Source organism: Malus sylvestris, chromosome 13 (genome assembly GCF_916048215.2).
Source record: "Malus sylvestris chromosome 13, drMalSylv7.2, whole genome shotgun sequence".
Classification (NCBI taxonomy): domain Eukaryota; kingdom Viridiplantae; phylum Streptophyta; class Magnoliopsida; order Rosales; family Rosaceae; genus Malus; species Malus sylvestris.
The window spans coordinates 12,380,581-12,397,114 of record NC_062272.1 but is presented as its reverse complement, the minus strand read 5'-3'; positions in this window follow the sequence as shown (position 1 = coordinate 12,397,114).

Sequence of the window (16,534 nt, the reverse complement as noted above, 5' to 3'; positions counted from 1 at the left end):
TTTATGTGTTTCATATTCTTTCATAGTGTTCATCAAGTTTCATGATATCGGTTTAGGGTAGTCAATGTTTATAAGAATCAAAATACTTTTTGATTAAAATATTCATAAAATTAAATTAGGATAGTCAACATAATATTTTTTTTAAAGTTACCTTAAGAAAAAATTGATCCTAAATTCATTCTTTAATAATATCGAGCTAAAAATTTAACCTATAAGGGTTAGAGTAGGAGAACTGTTTCTGAGTTAAAATTTAAATTTTTCGAGTGATAAAATTTTAAATTTTAACCTAAAAGTTGGAAATGGTCTAAAACTATCACCCATTCTGGAGAAATTATGGTATCGTACAATAGTACGATCTCACCTATGATACTCCCATTTTTAGTTTGAAATTAAAAATTATGAAAAAGGAAGAAACATAAAAATGATGTGAGAGGTCTTAGGTTCGATTCTAACCAAAGATGAAATTGAATCACATTTGTAAGACTTAACTCACTCCACATCTCCAGTGTAAATATTATTGTTTGTTAAAAAAAAAAAAAACAATGATAAACAGACACATATATATGCCCTGTCGTTCTCAGTCTATCTACCAGCAAAATAGCAGCAGTATCTGCAATCAGCCATGGGTAAGGTTCACAGCTGGTTGCTCGCACGTGCCGGGAAAGTTAGGGGTCAGACCCCAAAGGTCGCCAAGCAAGACAAGAAGAAGCCGAAAGGCTACGTGTTGACCCTAGAAATTACAAAGCCTACGTGGCGCGCAGGCCGAATATATTCTAAGCTAACTACGTCCTTCGGTGATTGCGGGGCGTGCCAACTCGTCGGCCGAGGCTCGGCCGAGGAGTAAATTTGATGATGCTGCGTTGGGTCGCGCTACTGACTTCTGCGTCTTGCGATTGCGGCCGAGAAAGGAACGCGTCTCGGCCTCTTGGGTTCTCGAGCCTGAAGACAAGGCTGCTATTTCTTACAAAGTTCACGAACCGAATTCGGCTTACAATGTGCCGAATGTAATAACTGTAACACCTCACCTCGCCGAGAAGGCTAATGAGATGACCTCGACCAACAAGGATTCGAAAACCCTTCTCGACCGAGACTTGGATAGGCAATCGACCGTTCTCGCCGCAGTGCTGTTGATGCCAACGGAAGATACTGCGAGACCGACCGACTCTACGGTGACAGAGCTATCTATGCCGACTTAAGATATCACCGGTTGCTTCCACAGTGCTGTTGATGCCAACGGAAGATGTGTCAGCGAAAAAGGAAAAGAAAAAGATCTCAAGTTGTGAGAGTTTGCGCAGGGCAATTTTGTATTGATTTTTGTGGGGCTTTTCCATTGCTGAATGTCTTGTATTTATAGAAGCAGAACACCGAGCCCGAGTTCTAATCCTATTCGAACTGGGTTTCCTTCTCCGGATTAACGTTACCTCAATCAGTCCTACCTCTGCTAGGACTACGAATCTAGTCCTTAACTGAGCCGGATTCGCCTTCTAGTTTTACTGATCTCGTCGAGGGTCCCTATTGTATTAGGACTCGACTTGCACTCTGATTTAACCGATCTAGGCCTAGAAGCCCATGAGCTGAAGCCCCCATGACTTTCTCGCCGTAGTCTTCCCGGGCCGAAAGTGATACCTCCCTCGGCCCAAACTGCTATTTTGGGCCCAAACATTGCCCCCTCGCTTTTGAGGTCCTCGGCCTGAAACCTTCGGCCGAGTTTCGGCCTTGAAGAAGCGAATCTACCACTCAGGATCCCAATACCCGAGTTCCAAGGCGTATTTATTGAACATGCTCGCACGATCTTGATCCTGCTAAACCACTCGCCACGTGGCACCCCCTAACATGGCCAATCCCCGATAATGACGTCTGAAGCGTGCGCCTGCCCGAACCGTCTCGTCATTATGACCACTATCTCAATCCGCGAGCCATTTCATCAGTCCGTAAGCCCTCCTGTCATCGTGCAGGCGTCGAACCGTCTTTCGTCATTAACTTCGCCGTCACACGCGATCGTGCGCCCCCAAAACCTAAAACCGTCGGTCTTCTCAACCGCATTCCCCAAATGCTCATCATGATCAACGATTCCTCCGGTCGATTTTGCCCTTTGTTTTGAATTTCGAACGATTGCTCTTCCTCCCATTACTCTATAAATACCGAAATTTCCTCATTTGTACTTTACGTTCTCAAACTTCCTGAAATCCCCTACTCTTGCTCTCAAGTGCATTCCTCCATTCCAAGCTTTCGTCCTCAAATCCCCAACCCAAAAAACCTCCTTACGCTGTGCTTTTACAATGGCCTCCTTCATCTCCAAGCTTTCCCGGGAATGCGACCAGCATCAGAAGATCCTTGATCGGAGCTCGATCAAGAATATACGGTTCGAGAACGACATGAGCACCGTCCACCAAATCCTGGGTCCTCTCTTCAAGGCAACAATCCCGCCGACCATCACTGGTCTTCTCCAGGAACACTGCCTTACACCCTTGCTCCAAGGGTTTGAATGGTCGAGATGGGAGGCGGCAAAGCCCCAAGGCTCCTGGCCCTTGACGACCACCACCTGGGCGACCTGGGTTGTCCGAATGGAACGGCTCTTCGGCGAAAAATGGAAAATCCTGGGCATCTACGACGCCATCCTCCTTTCGTCGATGGACATTGTCCCTGACAAGGAGCTGCTCCTAGCCGCTTTATGCTTCTGGTGCTCAGCCACCAACACAATGGTCCTTCCCCTTGGTCCCATTGGTCCCACCATCCTGGACATCACCGCCATTTTGGGGACCTCGGCCACCGGGATCCCTATCGACGCGACCCTCTCCGGGCACCCGTCGAATATCGATCTGAAGACGCTCTTCGACCGTCGAGCCTTCGAGACCCTGAATAGTGACGGTCACATCCCGTCGAGGGATGAAATACAGAAGCTCCACAAGAACTTTCTCAACTACAACACCCTCTACCTTCACTTCGCCGGTCGAGGGGAAGAGGACCTGCGAGAAGGAGAGCATGAAGCCTTCCTCTTCTACTGGTACAATAAATACATTTGTTGTACCAAATCAAACAAATGTTTGGTCGAGAATATGCCAGTGGCCGAAGCCCTGGCCAGTGGTCGCGTCCTGGCGCTAAGTTCTAATATTCTTGCCCACCTCTTCCGTTGCCTGGCCGAGGCGACTCTCCACACGGTGGACCCCCACCAGAATGGCCCTCTCTGGGTCTTCCAGCTCTGGTTGCAGGTGTACTTCGCCTCCCTTCGGCCGGCTATAGCTGATTTCTCAGCAACAGAGGCTCTTGGTCCTCAGCTAGCCTCCCGACCAACGCCTCCTCATCAGGCCGAAGAGGTGTTTAGGTACCTCTTTGCCCTTGACGATCTCACAAGCGACGAATTCCTGATTTGTCGTCGTCGTGATTACCCCCCCTCCATCAAACTGCCTACCTCTACGTGGGCGGCAGATGAGGACGCCGCTCTTCGCCGAACCTGGGGGTCGTTCGTGCTTGCTCGCGACCTTCCTCTCGGCTGCGACGGGAAACGGTCGGGGTGGGAAGTGTACCATCCGAACTTCCTTGCCCGTCAGCTCGGCTATCTTCAGGGCTGTCCCGTCCCCCTTCTCTCTTCCCGCACAGTATTGAGCCGCGGACGCGAGCCTCGCTCTTCAGAGAACGAGTGCAGGACTGCCGCGAAGGAGTTTCAAGAGTACTGCCAAAGATTTCGCCTACGACCGGCCACCCCAGAAACCCATTGCACTGACACCTTCGGTGAGTGGTGGGAAAATTACACTCAAGAGTTCTTCGGTGCGCCGGTCGAGGATGTACTAAACAGGCTCTTCGGTAACCGACCTAAGAAAGCCCCGGCCCCCCATTCTCAAGGTAGTTGTTCAATTCCCCCTTTTTCTTCAACCTTGCCTGTTGTACGCCTTACTGAATTGTCTTTATCCTTTTAGGTAGTCGGCCTTTGAGAAAGACAGAGGTAGTTGCCGCTGCTATGGCCGGGAAAAAATCGGTCGTGGCCAAAAAGGACAAACCTGCTGGTAGGGCCGGGCTGACCAAACGGCCTCGCCAAGAGGCCGGGCCGGCTATCAAGCCTTCCCCGCCTGCCAAGCGGGTAAAGCAACTGGCGAAGAAAGGTGCACGGGAGATCCACGTTATTTCCAGCCACACGACGACTCCCAGTGCTTCCCCTTCTCCCGCCGCCGGCCATTCTGGGGTCAAGAAACAGCCGGCTTCAGCCATAGAGACGATCCCAGCGCGGCCTGCTTCTGTGGCCGGCGAATCAGTCGTACCTCCCTCTGTCGAGAAGGCACCTGTCTCACACCAGGCGGTTCCTACGACCGAGGAAACCTCTCCCAAGAATCCAAAGCCCACGGTCTTCGTGCTGGAAGAGAGTGAGGGGAGCGACGAGGTCCCGCTGGCGCGTCGTCCTCCTACTCGTCAACGAACTCCTCCAGTATCCGAGATGGCGGTTCAACCCGGCCCCTCCTCGGCTAATCGTGGCAAGCACACGGTCGAGGAACCGACCCCGGCGGCCGAACCTCTCGTTCCTTCTCAAGACCAGGACGTCCCTGCCTCCACTGAAGCAGCTGCGCCAATCGGCCCATCGGCAGCCGACCGTGGCAAACGCCTGCTCGAGGAACCCGAGGCCACGGCGGAATCGCCGATCCATCCTCAAGACCAAGGCTTCCACATCCCTCCACAAGAGGTTACCTCGGCTTTTGTAAGTACCTTCGATTTTCCTCCTGATTGCTTTTCTGCTTTAGAATTCTAAACAAGGAAAAACTAAATGTCAGGTGCCTGTACATTCTTTTCACCGTCAATTCTATGCGCCGAAGGGCGTTATCTATATTTCCTGGCCGCCTCAGTGGCCATCAAACGTAGATAACCTCCATCGGCCTCGTGAAGTGAGAAGCAATCTGAGACACTGGGCTCGGCCATTGAGTTCTTTAGGTTCGAGCAACGACCCTGGGGACATGGCCGAGGTCTCCTCTCAGCAGGTTAAAAAAACGACACCTTCTTGCTATTCTTGTCATGACTTCCTTTAAGCTTAACCTTGTTTATTCGTGCAGGCTTCATGGGAGGTTGAATTCAAAGCTCTCCTCTCCAGTACGACTGCAGAGTCTGGCCCTTCGGCCGCTCCAACTGAGGCTGCCGATCCAAGCGCCCTAACCCAGTTGCGAGAAGTCCTGTCGCTCTCTTCATCGCAAGTACTTGAGCGCAACGGTCTTGATCTGCTCGGCGTGTGTCTGAACGACCTTGGGGCCGACGGTCGCCTAAGCGGAGATGCCATTGTTCGGGCATCGTCTGCTTTGGAGCGCGTTCGGGAGACATTTGGCATCTTCCAGACTGCTCTGAAGGCCGAACAGGACCTGCAAGCCGCCACGGCCGTTCAAGACACCCTCCGTCCGAAGATTGACGATCTACGGGCAAAAGGAGAAGCGTTAGCCGAGCTCGACCGTCAGATGGCCGAACTAACAAAACGCCGGTCGGTCATTGCTTCTGAACTTGCGAGGGACTTCGAGTCAGGCGGGAAGGATCGCCTAACTGAGTATGCGGCGGCCAAAAAACGGGTCGAGCGCCTGAGGCTAGACAAAAAGAATCGGCAAGCCGAAGTCATCATGGCCGACGTGCGGTGGTTGGAATTGAAAGCTCTGCTCAGCACTCTTCTTCCCTCGTCTCCTTGAATGTATTTAGACCTACTCATTTTTGTAATACCTGTCAATTTTAATGGAATGACTTTTCCTACAACAAACTTTTTATTCACGCATTTCCCATGTGACCGGATAGTATTTCTTCAAGAACTTCCCATTAATTGGTAATTTGTGAACTACTCCAGTCCGGTCTTTAAGATGATACGCCCCTTTACCGTATACCTTATGCACAATGAACGGCCCTTCCCAATTCGGCGACCACTTGCCGAACCTAGGATCTTTTATTCCTACGGGCAACACCGTTTGCCACACCAATTCACCCTCGCCGAACGTTTTCTGTCGTACCTTTTGGTTATAGGCTCGCTCGGCAATCTGTTTCTGTGCCACCAGTAAGTTATAAGCGTCAAGTCGCGCTTCTTCCAAATCTTCTAGTTCCTGTCTCATGGACTGATTATATTCGGCGCTAAACAAACTACTTTGTTCAATTAATCGCAACGAATTTATGCTCAACTCGACTGGTAGCACCGCATCGTGTCCGTAAGTCAATGCGTACGGGGTTGTTGCAGTCGCCGATCGGGACGACGTTCGGTATGCCCATAATGCCTCGTTCAACTTCAAATGCCACATGCCAGGCCTCTCTTTTATTATTTTTTCGAGGATGCCAATCAACACTTTATTACTTGCCTCGGCCTGCCCATTCGCCTGTGGATAATACGGTGTGGACTGTTCCAGCCGAATTTTCAAATTGGCCGTGTATTCCTTAAACCTTTCGGCTGTGAAGATTGTTCCATTGTCGGTTATGATCGTTTCTGGCACACCGAACCGGGTCACAATGTGTTCCTCCACGAAATCGCAAACTTCTTTAGACGTTAATTCGGCATATGATTTTGCTTCGACCCACTTAGTAAAGTAATCAGTTGCGACTATTATCCATGCATGCTTAGCAGCTCCAGAAGTCGGCGTGATTTTGCCGATTACGTCCATGGCCCATCCTCTAAACGGCCACGGCTTAATGACCGAATGTAGCGATTCGGCCGGGACCCTTTGTATAGGCCCATGGATTTGGCACTGCACGCATCCTCGTGCAAACTCGATACAATCTTTCAGTATTCTCGGCCAAAAATAACCGTGTCGTCGGAGTAGCCATCGCATTTTCCGTCCAGACTGGTGAGCTCCGCATACCCCTTCATGAACCTCTGCGATCGCTCGAGCACTCTCTTGAGGGCCGAGGCATAGCAATAACAAACCATCTTCACCCTTTCGGTACAACTCGCTCTGGTACGTGACATAGTTCGTGGCGTGAGCCCGTGTCCTGCGACTGTGTTTTCCGTTAGGATTGTCAAGGTACTGCATAATGGGCTTTCTCCAATCATCTGGTACTGCCTCGGCCGCGCAAATTTCTATAGAGTCCTGGTCCTGCCGATCCAACAACGAAGGCAAGGACATGACCCTGGTGCGTATCACATTGTCTCGACGGAGGATTTGCTGATCAACCAAGGCCGGGTATAATTGTTGTAATATTGGTATCTCCCGGCCTAGCTTGCCCCCCAGGAGTTGTGCACCGGAGGCGATTTGAGCCAACTCGTCTGCGTCGGTATTATGAACCCGAGAAATATGCTCGAATGTAATGCCGTCAAAGGACTCGGCCAAATAGCTGGCGATCATGTGGTAAGGCGCCAGAGTACAACTCATGCAGCGAAAAGACCCATTAATTTGGTTAATTACTAGTTCAGAATCCCCGCGGACGAGGACACGAGTGGCATGTAGGTCAAGAAGGAGGCCTAGACCAATGACCAGAGCCTCGTACTCGGCCTGATTATTGGTACAGTCAAAATCCAATTTGAGCGAAAAATACCAACGATCGTTGTGAGGAGACTGAATGACGATGCCTGCACCGGCCGAGGACGAAGTACTGGAACCATCGAAATACATCGTCCAATAGTTGTCGCGGGTCACCACCATGCCAATCTCAACATCAGCACCCCCGAAATCATAAGGCGAAGGGTGCTGGGCAAGGAAATCGGCCAACGCCTGTCCCTTCACAGCTTTTTGCGGCACGTATTGCAAACTAAACTCGGACAACGCCATCGTCCATTTCCCAATTCGGCCCTTCACAATTGGCCGGGTAAGCATGTACCGGATAACGTCGGTCTGGGCAATGACTTGGGTGACCGACGGGAGCATGTAATGCCTAAGCTTGGATGCAGCGAAGAACACGGCGAGACAGAGCTTCTCAACGGCGGAATAATTGATCTCCGGAGGACTCAGATTACGGCTGAGGTAGAAGATAGCCTGTTCCCGGCCGGCATCATTGTCTTGCGCGAGGAGGCAACCGATGGACTCGGCGGCCGCCGAAATGTACAGCTTGAGAGGCTTACCGCGCTGAGGAGGGACCAGGACAGGTGGGTTTGTAAGGGAAACCTTGATCTGTGTGAACGCCGCCTGGTGCTCCTCATTCCACATGAACTTATCGGAGTCCTTGAGCTTCAAAAGTGTGGAAAAGGCTTTCATTTTACCTGCCGAATTAGCAATAAATCGGCGTAAAAAATTGATCTGGCCGAGTAAGGACTGTAATTGTTTCTTCGTTGTTGGGGGTGGGGCGGTGATGATTGCGCGTGCCTTGTTCTCATCGACTTCAATCCCACGATGATGTACGAGGAAACCAAGAAAATTCCCGGCCGATACACCGAAGGCACACTTGGCAGGATTCATCTTGAGGTTGTGCTGACGCATACGGAGAAAAGCCTGTCGGAGATCGTCCAGATGTGTCTGTCGGCGTTTAGATTTGACGACAACATCGTCGATATAAACTTCGACGATGGTGCCAATTAAATCATGGAAGATGGTGTTCATCGCCCGTTGGTACGTGGCGCCGGCATTCTTGAGGCCGAATGGCATGACAACCCATTCGTAAGTGCCGAGTGCCCCCGGGCACCGGAAAGCAGTTTTGTGCACATCGGCTTCGGCAATAAATATTTGGTTATAGCCGGCATGTCCATCCAGAAAAGATAAGATCGCATGATTCGCCGCGGCATCGATTAACAGATCTGAAATCGGCATTGTATACTCATCTTTGGGCGTTGCCAGATTCAGATTGCGAAAATCGGTACAGATGCGCAGTGCACCACTTTTCTTTAATACAGGAACAATATTCGCCAACCATTCGACATATCGAGCTGTCCGAATGAACCCGGCTTTCAAAAGCCGAACTAATTCGTCCTTAACACTGAGTTGTACTTCGGTCGAGAATCGACGAGGTGGCTGACGGAAAGGCTTGAATCCGGGCTTAATACGTAATTCATGCTCGACCAAAGCACGATCTAAGCCGGGCATTTCATGATAACTCCAAGCAAAACAATCTTTGAATTCCGTAAGCAAAGCCCGCAACTCGTCCTTCATTTGTTGAGGAAGTAACGCACTAATAAACAAAAGTCGTGGGTCATCGGCCGTCCCAACATTAATCTCTTCCAAAGGGTCCTTGACAAGGGGCCGATAATCTTCGAGCTTGGCCGGGGCGGCTCGAATTTTATCAAAAGATAATACAGGCTCATTATCTCCCTCAGCAAGGAACTCGACGAGGTTGACACCCGAATTTGGTTGTTTGGATATCGTATACCAATGGGCCAGCAGTCGTTCCATAGTAGATGAAACCGCGGCCCTACGTGCTTCCCGATCGGCGTCAAACATCGGTTTCGGGGAGAAAGTTAGCTAATCCGAGTCTCGCCGAATCCTGCTGGACAGTCTCGGCGCCAACCTCGATAGCTTTCTGAACGGAAATCCGAGTCGGCCGTCCTTCTTCATTGAAGCCTTGCAACGTAATATAGCCGACGTGATCGTCATAATACCGTGCTTGAATCATGTTGGCTTCGAAGGGCTGGCTATCGGCCGGATGAACAGTGACCGATTTACCGTCCCAAAAGACAAGCACTTGGTACAATGAGGAAGGAATACAGCTGGTTTGATGAATCCAATCTCGGCCGAGCAATGCATTATACTCGGTTTTGGAATCAACCACAAAAAAGGCGGTCATATGGGTGCGACCGGCAATATTCACAGTTAACGGAAGCACACCTTTGGTGTGGGACTTGTCGCCGACAAAACTGCTCATTGTGATCCCTGACGGAATAAGTTCGTCATTGGAACGGCGTAAGGCCTTCATGATGTTCAGGGGCATGATATTGACAGTAGCTCCACAATCGACAAAAACCTTAGAAACCGGATATCCCTCGATGTGTGCCGTTACATACAATGGCTTTAAATGGTGAAGCTTGGCCGATGATAAACGAGGGAACAATTCGGCCAAAGCGGCCTTTAGGCTATCATCTCTTGCTGTTGACTCGCCTTCAGCAATCAATATAAAATCAACATGACCAGGTTCCTCGACAACCACATCTCCATCGAGGAAATTTGGTTGAGCCGTGCTTGATTGAAAATCGGCAGGTAATACATGAACCATACTAATTTCCATATTATCCAGGACGGACGGGCCCATCTGGTCGAGACCCTCCTCGTTCGATTGGTTAGCGACTACGGACTTGGTTGTCGTCAGAGTCGGACAACGAGATTCTTCCGTCCCTTCAACAATGTCACCCGGCGGAGCTGCTTCGGCCACTTGTTGGCTCCGCGTGACCGCCTCAGGTAAGGTCGAGATTGACAATGAGCTTGGGGTCAAGTCCTGAACCTGCTCCTGGTAGTGTAGCCGAGCATCCCTAGTGTCGAGATAAGCATCAAGACGGGCAATACGGGCGATTTCATCGGTCGTAAGGCCGAAGAGAGAAACTGCTGAAAATACTTCAAAGTGATACCGTAAATACTGAAGGTCCTCTAGCGAGAAAGGAAGGTCAGCGACATCGATATCGGTATACGGGTCAACTTCAAATCCAAAGACACGAGCTTCTCGTATGTGCTGGAACCTTGCTTTCAATCCTGGATCTGAGGTCTTCTGGATGATCCGCTCAGCATCCGGACAAGCCAAGACAAGATCAATGGTGTCCTGACATGCCTTCGGCAAACCATACAAATCGTTGGCCGAATGTTCCTTATGAAATTCTCGCATATATTCCAAAGACTCCCCAAGGAACGGGGGGTGCAAATTCCGTCGAATTTTGACCAAAGGCTCTTGGATAGCTATCGGGGATAATTTGCTTTCGGCCTTTTGCCTGAAATGTTCAACACGTGCCTTCATTTCCCCTGGTCGAATGAGAAGTTTGATCCGCTTATCGGCTTCTTCAAACATGGTCTCGACGTCTTGACCGACCAGCCGTTTTCCCTGAGCCAACTCTGTCATAATTGGTGGAGGTGGTCGCTTTTCATTAGTGGCAACTGTATCCTTCGGTCGCCACTTAGGGGCCGAAGTTTCTTGGGCTGCTTGTCGGCGAGCCATGCAATCCATCCGTTGATGCCGGCGTTTCTGAGATTTGGACAACGCGGTATAGACGCCCTTCGAAGAATGGTACGTATACCAACGTTGATCTCTAGGCTCAGGAGGCTTGAAGGTCTTTTGACTCCGTGATGATCCTGAACTGCTAGAATTACGCTTATAGTAATCATCGTCATAAAATGAAGCATCAAAATCGAGGCGCCGCCTGACCGGGGGTGTTTCTTCCATCCGTACTTTAGGACCGAGCCTCCCAAAAACCCCATGGTGTTGGTCTTCATTGGCTATCTTTTGCCGAGTTACGGCCACGGGTTGCGAAGAAGGTTTCTCTTCTGGTTCACTGTCGACCTTCGTTTTACATTTCCTGCACAGAACCGCTGTCCCACTATCTTCATCGGCGCTATACTCCGTCAAAGATTTGACAATAGCGGGCCCCGTTAAGGCCGCAGATAGTTTATTTGAACGCGAATCGGCCATGAACCGTGGCCGAACATTCTGATTCCGCGGGCGTTGTGTCTCAACCACTTCAGCCTTGCCTTTCCCTTTGTCCTTGGGTAGGTACGCGTCGACCATATTTACTGTTGCCGTGGGGAACGGATCAGTATCAACACTCATCCTCTTCTCGGGGAACTTCAGTTTGCCATTATCAATCCAGCTTTGGACGTTATCACGAAATACGACGCAATTGTTTGTCGTGTGTTTGCTCGAATTGTGGTATTTGCAATACACCTTTCCTTTAAGCTCCTCGGCCTTAGGAATGTTATGACCAGGCCGAAGCTTAATGATTCTTGCTGATAACAGTTGGTCAAAAATTGCGTCAGCCTTGGTAATATCAAAAGTATAAACCTTTGACGGTTTCGATGTTCCTTCAGTGGCCGAGCGACTTTTGGCTTCTCTAGAATCAACCTGAGTTAATGCCTTGCAAATGTATGGTTTATCTATTACTATCTCAGCCGCATCCACACTAACACATTCATCCTCGGTTGATGCATAATTGACAGTAGGGTTCTTGTAAATCGTTCCCCGAGTTGGAGTCTTCGAAGTCTTTTCCTCGCGGAGCAAATAATCGTACTGCTCGACATGCTGGGCCAATTCGTACATGTCCCGAAAATTTGCCCCCAAGAATTTCTTTTTGTATTCGACGTCAAGACCATTCAAAGCAAGTCTGACAAATTCGACTTCGGGTAAGGGCACTCGGCACCAATTCCTAGCCGATTTAAACCTAGTAAGATAATCCATTGGTGACTCATCAGACGCTTGAGCCATCCGTGCTAATGAAGAAACTGACATCTCCATCCCCGGCCGATAAAATTGCTCGTGGAACTTCTCGACCAACTCCTCCCAGTTTTGGACGGAATTAGACGGGAGATTGATGTACCAGGCAAATGCCGAGCCGGTCAATGAAAAATTGAACAGCCGTAACTTGTGGAAATCACTATTCACATCTCCACATTGCGCGGTGAAACGAGCCACGTGCTCCAACGAAGACAGGGACGATTCACCAGCAAAAAGACTAAAATCTGGGATCTTGAAGCCCTTCGGGTATCCAAACGTCTCAACGTAAGCTGGGTATGGATGAATAAACTTGGGAAACTTCGGCCCTTTCTTCATAGCGGAGTCGATCATCCGCTGAACTTCGGTCATATCAACAGATGCTGCTTCGACCCTTTGGTCGGTCCCGTCTGACCTACTGTTCGACCCTCCTCCCTTCTCTAAGTTAATTGTTTTGAGCGGGGAAAGAATAGGCCCGGCCGGTACAATCGGTGCCGGGTTGTTTTCTGGCAAGCAAGTTTGGCGAAGATCGAAAGGCCTGCTGCCACCAACTTGGCTAACCAGCATTTCGAGCAGTTTGGTTTGCCGATCATTGGCACTGAGTATCGCGTCCTGCAGCTTGTCAATGCCTCGACTGAACGTCTGCTCGACTGACCGAGACTGCTCGTCCAGTCGCTTTCGGAGGAATGACCTCGTTGGTGGGTCTGTTCCTTCACCACCATCCTCATCACATTCCTCTATTATCCCTTCATTGAGAACGCATGTGTTTCTGTTTGGGATCTCTAAACCACGGAGTTGACCGCCGAGATTAAGTTCTCTCTCTCGGCGAGTCGCGCTCGTGGACTCAGGTGTACCAACGCTAAGGGGATTCTGCGCCTGTGGCACACTCTGTCCTATGCTCTGACTCGGTAAATCGGCTGTCGACTTTCCCATAGCTGTTTTTTTTTTTACCGATCGTGTTTCAATTGGCATGAACTTCGTAGTTTAGCACTGGGTCCCACTGGGCGTGCCAAAATGTTGACCCTAGAAATTACAAAGCCTACGTGGCGCGCAGGCCGAATATATTCTAAGCTAACTACGTCCTTCGGTGATTGCGGGGCGTGCCAACTCGTCGGCCGAGGAGTAAATTTGATGATGCTGCGTTGGGTCGCGCTACTGACTTCTGCGTCTTGCGATTGCGGCCGAGAAAGGAACGCGTCTCGGCCTCTTGGGTTCTCGAGCCTGAAGACAAGGCTGCTATTTCTTACAAAGTTCACGAACCGAATTCGGCTTACAATGTGCCGAATGTAATAACTGTAACACCTCACCTCGCCGAGAAGGCTAATGAGATGACCTCGACCAACAAGGATTCGAAAACCCTTCTCGACCGAGACTTGGATAGGCAATCGACCGTTCTCGCCGCAGTGCTGTTGATGCCAACGGAAGATACTGCGAGACCGACCGACTCTACGGTGACAGAGCTATCTATGCCGACTTAAGATATCACCGGTTGCTTCCACAGTGCTGTTGATGCCAACGGAAGATGTGTCAGCGAAAAAGGAAAAGAAAAAGATCTCAAGTTGTGAGAGTTTGCGCAGGGCAATTTTGTATTGATTTTTGTGGGGCTTTTCCATTGCTGAATGTCTTGTATTTATAGAAGCAGAACACCGAGCCCGAGTTCTAATCCTATTCGAACTGGGTTTCCTTCTCCGGATTAACGTTACCTCAATCAGTCCTACCTCTGCTAGGACTACGAATCTAGTCCTTAACTGAGCCGGATTCGCCTTCTAGTTTTACTGATCTCGTCGAGGGTCCCTATTGTATTAGGACTCGACTTGCACTCTGATTTAACCGATCTAGGCCTAGAAGCCCATGAGCTGAAGCCCCCATGACTTTCTCGCCGTAGTCTTCCCGGGCCGAAAGTGATACCTCCCTCAGCCCAAACTGCTATTTTGGGCCCAAACACTACGTCTACAAGCGCTTGCACTACAACCGGGAATTCATCACCGCAGTTGTTGGATTTGGGAACAAGAAGGGGCCTACTTGTTGATTGCAGACGTTGTACTACTGCAAGCAACTGCTTTTCTGAGTCTCTGTAGTGCAAGTGATTGCAGATGCAAGCGATTTTTTAATTTTATTTTTTGAGAGACATAAACTGAATTTCAAATTTAATATAAAAATAGAGGACACGGTCAAGCTTTCAATGGAAGTACCACCATGATATGGTATGCGAAATTTGGAGAGAGCGAAACATAGATTCAAGAATTATTGTCAACTAGATGGGGTGTTTTTTTTTTATCTTAATTAAGTCCATTATTAGACTTAGGTTGAGCTTTCTGAAAATTGCCAATTCTGATGCTAATAAGTCTATTTTGTGAGTATGAAATGTCCACATTGATAGTTAGGGTATTTTTTGTTGCCATCATCTTGGGGTTTTGTTCTTTCATCACGTTGTTGTTGCTGATGTGACACAGTGGTGTTTGTTTCCAGTGGTTGCAGCTTGTGCTAGGGGTGGGCACAATGGCCCTGGACTCGTTGGTTGAGGCGGGTCCTTGCGGGTTAGGGTGGGTTTGAAGCGAGTTTAAAATTTTAAACACAAAACAAGGCCGGGTGGGACGGATCCACGTAATTAGTGGGGCAGGCGAGTCTAAAAATTTGAGGAAACGAGCCTTTGGGTCGAATTGTTTCCGTCATTGATTTGTGATTTCCCACACATATCAAATAAATATCAATATGTTCCCTCTCTCAGTCTGTGTCTCTCCCAACTCTAATATCCAAAATTCTCAGACTCACCACCTGATCTAGTCTATGTCTCTCTCTCTACTCTTCGTCTTCATCCCGTCCATTGAGGTCCCTCCCACCCACCACATGACCACCATGTTGACCCATTCTCCAAGCTCGCGACATGAGCTACGAATACAATCTTGACAAGAGTAGTGGTGGTTGCTGCAGAAATGCCCTTTGCCATAGGAATATCAGCAATGAGAAGGTGATCACGGCATGCAACACTCAGAATTTTTGCTGGTAACTGTTTTGCCCTTGCAGCACCCTCTAGTGGTGTAAAAATCTTAAGCCGCATCCGAAGCATCTTCCACTCTAGTGTTAGCCTATTTCTTGTCGATCGAGGTACCTCTCACCCACCACCTGACCACCATCTTCGTCGATCTTGGTTTGCTTGGTTTGAGCCCATGAGCCTTTAAAAAGATCCTCGAGTTCATTAAAGGTTCACTGTGATAACAAGAACAAATGATTTCAAGAAGATGAAGATCAAAGAATTCAAGGAAGCTTGAAGAGAGAGAGAGAAAGACAATAAGCAGCGGAAAGAAAATGACTAACTGTATTGAATGAATAGCAAACGTTTTACAACAGCTTTTATAATACCACATTTCTAACTAATTTTCCTATGCTGCAATCTTCTACATTTCTCCTTATTACATTTTAACCAATCAGTAATTCACACCTGTATTTCAGTTATTACACTGTTTACTGATTTGAGTCTGATTTAGGATTTTTTTTATTATTTTCACTGATTTGGGTTTTTTCTGCATTTGGTCCTAGTTAGGAACTTAGGTGGATACAAATTCTAGATTTGAGTTTTTCTGCATTTTGTTCTAGTTAGGAATTTGTAGCGAGGAAGTAGAAGATAAACACAAGCATTACTTAACGTTGCCTTTGGAGAATTCTTGGCATCAGGAAATGGACTTGTGGACCCATTGGAACTGACCTGTTTCAAACAAGTCGGGTTAAATCTGGTTTTATTTTTAAAAATATGGCCCCGCCTTGCCCCACCCCTTCCTCCCTGTTTCATTTCCAAAGGGGTTCAGTTTGGTTATTATTCCAAAGTTGGACACGGCTTGGGCCATGCCCACCCCTAGCTTGTGTTGCTTGTTTTATGTGGTGCTCCCACCCATTTTCAACTAGTTGCAGATGTTGGATGTCATTTCCGCTACACACCCACCATCATCGCTATTACCATGATCATGACCATCACCACCTTGCCATCACATGATCCCAACCATCATCTTCACCGCCAACATGCCTCTTTATGTATGACAATGTTCAAACTTAGCATGTGAACAATGCAAATCAAGTGACATAAAATACTTGTAGTTGTTGGATTTCACATGTTGGTCAACCTACTCTGATACCATAAAGAAATTTGATGTTCAACCATATTGACATATGAGGAATGAGCTAACACCTTATAAGCTCTTGCAAGGTTCTTTCTCTAATGTGAGACTTTGTCTTTCAAGCCCTTATAGTCACAACCGCAACCTCCACCACCACTAGT